Genomic DNA, 8,005 nt, shown 5'->3' on the forward strand with positions numbered 1-8,005 from the left:
GTGTTACATTGATTCCAATAGAAACACGTGTATAAAACAGAAAGGTGTGACTGAGCTCTTGATGGAAATGTACACATTCAAATATATTTTGTTGCTTTAACTAGGTATTAGTGCAGTTTAATTCCCTGTGTTTGCCTTACCATATAATGATGGCCTCACATAGTGTGGCTTTGGCTTGTAGTGTCATGGTAGAATGATTCTCTTATGCACCAGACTTCTAGTTCTGGGTAACATAGCATCCAGCGCACACCTAGTCATTTTCCTGTGTTGCCTCACAAATGTGGGAGTGCTCTTGTGATGAAAACACATATCTTTCAGCATGGTAAGCTCTGGTAATAGCTTTCACCTGCAAAGCACTAGACTGAGAGACCCAGGGAATTTCGGATATGTCGTTTTTCACAGGAAATGTCAGTTCTCAGACTACAGACAGAGGGGATGCAATAATCTGTGCAATGCTATGTGGCGTGCCTCATGTTTCAAATAAACAGAAACTTCTGACACGGGAAAGTGATGGTTTACTCTACTATAAGCTGTATGTATAGACTAGGGATGGGCCGAACACCCCCCTGTTCAGTTCGCAGCAGAACTCCCGAACAGGGAAAATATTCTAACGCGAACGGCGAACCCCATTGAAAAATCAGAAGTGCCCATTTTGAAGACTTATATGGAAGTAATTGGCCATAAAAGCGGTATGGGGGTCTGGGTACTGCCCTGGCAGACATGTATCAATAAAAGAAAAAAAAAAAAGAAAAAAATATAATTTTTTCAGGAGCTGTGATTTTAATTATGCTTAAAGTGCAACAATAAAAAAGAAAAATTCCTTTAAATATAGTGCCTGGGGGGTCCTCTTAATGTGCCTGTAAAGTGGTGCATCTGATGCATGCATAAAACATGCTGCACCAAAAATGAAATTTCTAAAGAAAAGAAAATGAGTCAAATCCCATTTAAAATGACTTGCAGTTACAATTGTCGGCATGTGGCTATTGAAAAAATAAAGAAAAAAACTGTGTGGGGTCCCCCCCCCCCAGTCCATACCAGGCCCTTTGAGTCTGGTATGAAATTGGAGCGGAACCCCATGCCAAAATCCTAACCAGACCCTTATCCGGGCATGCAGCCTGGCAGGTCAGGAAAGGGGGGGTGCTGTTTTTTTATTTATTTATGCTATTTTTTTATTTATTTATTTTACCCGTACTTTTTTTTTACTGTTCAACTGTCAGCGGGGAAACCCATTGACAGCTGATGACTTATTGGTTGTTAAGGATGCCGTAGCCGGCTTCCCGGCCCTGCTGCTTAACAACCAGCTTACCCTGCACCCTGGTTGGGCAAAGCTTTGTCCAATCACAAACCGTGCAGCACTCGTTCCCCAGACTACGCCGTTTGTGGTGAAACGTACGTCGGGAGGTTGACACTCTGACGTCATCGCCATCCTAGTGTGGACGGGTGCTCGCTATGCCGGCCGGCTATTTTCTGTTTTTAATCTACTTATGTAAGTTTTCTACCTTTTTTTATTAAACTGTCCTGCCAGTATTACACTATGGTCAGTTTCTTTTCATTCACATGCCTGTGAGACGAGAGTTTGGGGTCCTTGCTACATCCTCTTAGCCACGCTGTATGCAGTCAAGTCACACCAGCTGGATTTTCCCATAGCAGAACGGAACATAGGCTGGTTTTTGTTTGCCTTGTGGTAAGCGCAATATTTGTGCGGTGGCGGATCACTGAGTGTGGTGTCTCTTTCATCTTTACCACCAAGTCTGGTTGTGTCCATTCATGGGCTTCTCTCTGTGACTGATTCTGGTCAATTATCATATATAAAGATTTCCATCTACCACATATGGACATCACCTTTTGATTCACAGTTATATGTATGGACTTATATATATTTTTCTGATTATCGCAATGTTTCACATACATATATGAATTTTCTAACAGAGGTTTTTGGGACATCGATATAAGAATATTTCACATATCTTAGGCATTTTTTCACCTCCCTGCCAGCGCACTGCCCCGGTGTGAAAGCATTCATTGATTTTAATGGAAATAGGGTTTCGTGAGCTTTTCAAGGGGCTTTTTTTTAGCTTGAAAGCTCCTGAAAAGTGCCACAGTGTGAAAGGGGTCTAAATGTAGTTCTCAGAGCATGGACACTACTCATCTGTTCTGTGGTTCCGGTGATACCATAGCATTGTGCTGAGATGTAGTGCCAGGCTGCACTAAAGAAGTAGCACGTGCATTCGTTTTTAAGTATAACAGAGGGAAATAAAGCTGTCCTTGATGACTTTGGGATTCTGAAAAAAATGCACACTGGGCCTCCTGTTTCCTTTTACTTGTGTAAACTAGTTAGCTACTATCAGTGAACTGTTGCTATGGATCAGGTGCAGAGTTTAATGCAGAGTATCAAGTAGCTGGAAGCTCAGGTTGCAATTTTTCTTTTACACCGAAGTGTGCAGGACAATGTCACAGCCAGAAGCAAGAAAAAAACCTTCTGAATGACACAGTGAAGCCAAGGTGTTAAATAGATTGTATACCCACCAGTGAGAGCAGAACACTACACAAGCACTTAGTACAGCCCTAAGCAGAGGAAGGAAAGAAAATTAAATTTAAGAGAAGTCTCCTGAGGCAAAAACAATATAATATGGTTAAACTTAAAGTAACCTTTTGAAAATAATAGAATGAAATAGTGCAACTTTTCCTATGCAGACACCCGTATATGGAAGGACCTTTATATGACTTTACTTGGAAATAAAATGAATGGGATTAGTAAAATGCTTTTAAAAAGCACATGCATATAATAAAAATATAAAGATAAAAACAACCCCTTACAACCCATAAATCAATTTACTGTGGCACCAGGATCTTAGTACGGTAAGCCTCCAGTGTAAAGTGAGGCAATTAAAATAAAAACAAGAATACAAGAAAATTCCTAATTTGTGTTAGGAAGACTTGGGGTATTCACTGATTAGATATTGGCTGTACAAATAAAATGAATCAAAACTATGCACACTAAAGTAATTACATGGGATTGTACATCCCCACAAACAACCACCCTCATTCAACACACACCATAACTGTCTGATCACTCATAATAAAGAAAGCCTGAAAACGAAAGTGTGGAAAATGATGGCAGCGCCCCTTTTATTTGGAATTAAAACAGAATATGATAACCTTTATTATACCAGACCTTTAACATTAACACTCAGAGCAATACCACTGTTAAAACTTTAACCAAACCACCTGCTCAGTCTGTCAGGACTCAAACACCAAGTAACTGTACCAACCATCAGGTACCGCCATAAACACTGTCCACCCACACCTGTGAGCCAAATTACCCCAGTGAAGTTAAGCCCCATACATACGATCAAAATATCGTACAAAAAAAATACCGATTTTGAAGCAAGTGATCCCACAATATTCTGATTGCTAGTACACAGCTTTCGTCTGAAATTTTCCAAAGGGACAAACATGAAAAATGTTCTCGTACGATACCAGTACCATACGATTTTTGTTTAATCGGTGCAGTTTTCATCTAAAAATACAATACAAATACATTACATCACTTCCGAATTTTTATTCTGTTGTATGATAATTTTTGTACTTTAGTAACCTATGCATTTTTGATATGGAGACTAGCATGCAAGAAAAAAGCGGACAATCATTTAGGGGAGAGGGGAGATGATAGCTTGACTGAAGATTCAGACTATTGCACCAGATCACAGATGTTGGAACTTATAAAGGAAAGCACTTCAACGCTATTGGTTGCCAAATTTACATTCAAATTTCAGTTTTTTTTTTTAACTACCCAGGATCAGAGCGGTGAGGCTCTTCTGGTAATAGTTGTTCTCTATTACTGACCAGGATGTAAGCCGGGGGCAAGGTGCCACAGGACCTGAAAAGATAAACAGAGAAAGCCAGCAGAAATTCAAAATCTTTTATTGCTTTAATTCAATTAAACTGTTAATCATGAAGCTAATACAGGGAGAAAAAAAGAGGTTGGTGATAAGTTCCATGAGGACACTTGGCTAGCCCTGTATCCCCAGCGTATTCTGAACAAGCAGTAAGAGCATTTTAAAAATCAACATTGTTTTAAAAATCAACATTGTAATAAGCCTAGCATACTTATTATTATTATTATAAATATTATTATTATTATAAATGATTTAGATATTGCCAACAGTTTACACAGCGCTTTACAGCATGAAGGCAGACAATACAATTACAATACAATTTCATACAATAGGAATCAGAGGGCCCTGCTCATTAGAGCTTACAATCTAAGATAAATCATCAGTATACAGTTTATGTAATACAATTTTTCCACTAAACTAATATTTTGGAAAACATGAAAGCGCAAACGCTAACGTTAGAACCGACTATCAGAAAAACGTATATATATATATATATATATATATATATATATATATATATAAACATAGCTGCTTGCATACCAAAGTCTAATACAAACTCAAACAAATACATATATTCAAAAAACGTGATGATGTCACTGTCGCAGGCTCCACCTTGTGTGTTTCGTCACTACCGGACGTCACCTGGAGATCCACCTGGTCAATTTCCAGATGATGTCCGGTAGTGACGAAACGCGCTGGGTGCAGCCTGCAATGGTGACGTCATCAAGTTTTTTCCTCTTAGGAGGTTGATGGACAAATGAACCAGGAAGTGAAGCAAAGCCTGTGGAGACACCACGGTTCTTATCACAAGACATGCTGCTGTATTGCTTATGAGCGGCTTTTATCTTGTGAGCGCAACCCACTTATTTTATTAAATTCATTTATATAAAGTACTGCACTATGGGAGCAATTCAATATAAAATTCAATTTATTATCTTGTAGATGAGAAGGTGATACTCTGAGGTACTGTAAATAACTTTTTACCTGTTACCCAACCGGACATTTTGTGCTGTATTGATTTAATAAAATGCTATATAGATGTTTTGAAAGTGCTATATATTTTGAGTATCTTATTGTGATGGGGTGATTTTAAGTTTTTGACTATATTGACTATATGGAATATAAATGAGTTTTATCCCCTATTTGAGAAGCTGAGCTCTCTAAAAGGTTAATTGCTATGTGTGAAAGGGTGAAGCCGATCCAGGGAGGGCCTTTAAATCTTGGGTTGTTGTGCCATGCAGCCTTACCCTTTGATGAAGTCACAAGGACAACACGTGTCAGAGCGGGGCTGCACAGTAACCAGTAGAGACATTAGAAGTCAGACCAGAATTAATGTGGATGTGGACTGGAAGTGATAAGAACGGGAGATCGGGTGAGATGCTGCATCCACCAGCCTGACTGGTTCTGATTAGGGATGAGCCGAACACCCCCCGGTTCGGTTCGCACCAGAACCCGCGAACGGACCGAAAGTTCGCACGAACGTTAGAACCCCATTGACGTCTATGGGACTCGAACGTTCGAAATCAAAAGTGCTCATTTTAAAGGCTAATTTGCATGGTATTGTCCTAAAAAGGGTTTGGGGACCCGGGTCCTACCCCAGGGGACATGTATCAATGCAAAAAAAACTTTTAAAAACGGCCGTTTTTTCGGGAGCAGTGATTTTAATGATGCTTAAAGTAAAAAAAAAAAAGTGAAATATTCCTTTAAATATCGTACCTGGGGGGTGTCTATAGTATGCCTGTAAAGTGACGCGTGTTTCCCATGTTTAGAACAGTCCCTGCACCAAATGTCATTTTTAAAGGAAAAAATCTCATTTAAAACTGCTTGCGGGTTTAATGTCATGTCGGGTCATGGCAATATGGATGAAAATCAGTGAGACAAACGGCATGGGTACCCCCCAGTCCATTACCAGGCCCTTTGGGTCTTGTATGGATATTAAGGGGAACCCCGCACCCAAATTAAAATAAGGAAAGGTGTGGGGCCACCAGGCCCTATATACTCTGAACAGCAGTATACAGGCGGTGCAAACAAGACAGGGACTGTAGGTTTGTTGTTAAGTAGAATCTGTTTGTAATTTTGAACATTTTTAACGTGTTTAGCTCCAGCCAAAAAATCTTTTCTAAGCTTTTTGGAAAACATAGGGAAGGGTTATCACCCCTGTGACATTTGTTTTGCTGTCTTTCCTCCTCTTCAGAAGATTTCACCTCACTTTTTTGTCCCAATGAAAAATGTTTTTTGAAAATTTGGGTTTTTTTGTGGAACAAGGATTGGAAAGCATCAGTGGAAAGGAGAAATTGTTTTCCCATATTAACTCTTACAGGAGAGAATTTCCCTTCCTAGGGGTAGATTTCATCTCACTTCCTGTTGTCTCCTTCCGTTTGCAAGTAGGAGTCGTTTGTAAGTTAGATGTTTGAAAGTAGGGTCCTGCCCTATATACTCAGCAGAAATTTGGGCCTTAGGTGTTGCTGTGGCCACAACACTGTAAGCCCTCACAGGGCCCTGCTGTGAAATATTAGATCAAGAATTGTAATTACATGCCCCTGTTGAACAGGAGCTGAAAAATTAGGCCTTAGGCACTGGTGCTGGTGCCACAACACTGCAACCCCTCACAGACACTCTAGTTGGAACGCAGGAACGAGCCCTGCTGCAAATTATTGCTTCAAAAATTGTAATTACACGCCCCTGTTAGACAGGGGCAGAAAAATTGGGCCTTAGGCACTGGTGCTGGTGCCACAACACTGCAACCCCTCACAGACACTCTAGTTGGAACGCAGGAACGAGCCCTGCTGCAAAGTATTGCATCAAAAATTGTAATTACACGCCCCTGTTAGACAGGGGCAGAAAAATTGGGCCTTAGGCACTGGTGCTGGTGCCACAACACTGCAACCCCTCACAGACACTCTAGTTGGAACGCAGGAACGAGCCCTGCTGCAAAGTATTGCATCAAAAATTGTAATTACACGCCCCTGTTAGACAGGGGCAGAAAAATTGGGCCCTAGGCACTGGTGCTGGTGCCACAACACTGCAACCCCTCACAGACACTCTAGTTGGAATGCAGGAACGAGCCCTGCTGCAAAGTATTACATCAAAAATTGTAATTACACGCCCCTGTTAAACAGGGGCTGAAAAATTGTGCCTTAGGCACTGGTGGTGGCGCCCAGAACCAAAAATGTTCTTACAAGCTATCAGCGTGATGATTGAGGAGGAAGAGGATAATTACTCAGGGATAGTCACTCAGCATCAGCATAGGCAGTCTTTGAAGGGATCTGAGATTTCAAAAAAAATTATTCGGTTACATCAGCATCAGGTGCTTGGTAGCTGGTGGTGATCCAAGACTCATTCATTTTTATGAAGGTCAGCCGATCGACCGAGTCGGTGGACAGACGCACCCTGTGATCGGTTACCACGCCTCCAGCAGCACTGAATGTGCGTTCCGAAAGAACGCTGGATGCAGGACAGGCCAGTAGCTCAATTGCATACTGTGCAAGCTCTGGCCAGTGATCCATCCTCAAGACCCAGTAACCCAGAGGATTTTCGGTGGGAAAGGTGTCCAAGTCTGATCTTGCCCCTAGGTATTCCTGCACCATGTAAAACAGACGCTGGCGATGGTTGCTGGAACCGATCATACCTTGGGGCTGCGGACCAAAAAATTGTCTGAACGCATCGGTCAGACGGCCACCTTCTCCACCGCTCCTTCTTTGACTGACCGAAGCCTCAGCAACACGTTGTCCAGAAACAGGAGTTTGTAACCTCCCAGTCTCTGGGAACGCGTTGCACAGACCTTTCTGCAAGGCCTCCCGAAGATGTTTCATCCTCTGCTCCCTCTGCGATGGCAAGATAAGGTCCGCAACCTTACCCTTGTAACGTGGATCAAGGAGGGTTGCCAGCCAGTATTGGTCCTTCTCCTTGATACCACGAATACGAGGATCCTTACGCAGGCTTTGCAGGATCAGGGAGGCCATGCAGCGTAGGTTTGCTGAGGCATTCGGTCCGGAGTCCTCTGGGTCACTAAGAACGACATGGTCCGCAGCCACCTCCTCCCAGCCACGTACAAGTCCATGTGTTTCTTGGGACTGATCCCTTAAAGACTGCTGCTGATGCTGAGT

Source organism: Aquarana catesbeiana, linkage group LG01 (genome assembly GCF_042186555.1).
Source record: "Aquarana catesbeiana isolate 2022-GZ linkage group LG01, ASM4218655v1, whole genome shotgun sequence".
Taxonomy (NCBI): domain Eukaryota; kingdom Metazoa; phylum Chordata; class Amphibia; order Anura; family Ranidae; genus Aquarana; species Aquarana catesbeiana.